Raw genomic sequence first — 552 nt, 5'->3', positions numbered from 1 at the left:
GGGGGTAACTTTAGGTTAATTGATCTTAATTGATTAAAAGACAATGCCCAAAGCCTTCAGAACAGGGAAGCATGCCGGCACAGAGTCTGGGACTAGAGCCAGAGCTATGGGGGAGCTGAAAAGGTAGATGGAGACAGGGGAAATGAGACTAAGGGAATGTGTGGGTGTTAAAGAGGGGCTTTGGGTGTGGGGAGCCAGAGGATGGCTCCAGGGCAGCTAGAGAAGTTGCAGGGAGCAGCAGTAGGTGCTGGAAGCTGGAGACAGCTAATAGGAGCTGGGAACCTGTGGGCAGGGGGGAGATTACAGAAGGTGCAGGGGAAGCCTGAAAACAGAGAGACAGACAGCAGAAAATCACAGGAAAAGCAGCAGGCAGCAGGGACAGCAGGAAAGCAAGGAGAGACTGAAAGGTGGCAGAAAAGGAGAGATGGAATTGGGAGGAGATCGGGAAACTAGCTGAGAGGGTGGGAACTGGAGCTGAGAGAGAGAGAGAGAGAGAACGAGGCTGGAATTTAAGATAAGGAAGGGACTGGGATTCAGTAAAACATGACCCAA

This window comes from Alligator sinensis, unplaced genomic scaffold, assembly GCF_000455745.1.
Source record: "Alligator sinensis unplaced genomic scaffold, ASM45574v1 scaffold170_1, whole genome shotgun sequence".
In the NCBI taxonomy this organism is placed as follows: Eukaryota; Metazoa; Chordata; order Crocodylia; family Alligatoridae; genus Alligator; species Alligator sinensis.
This window is presented reverse-complemented; position numbering follows the sequence as displayed.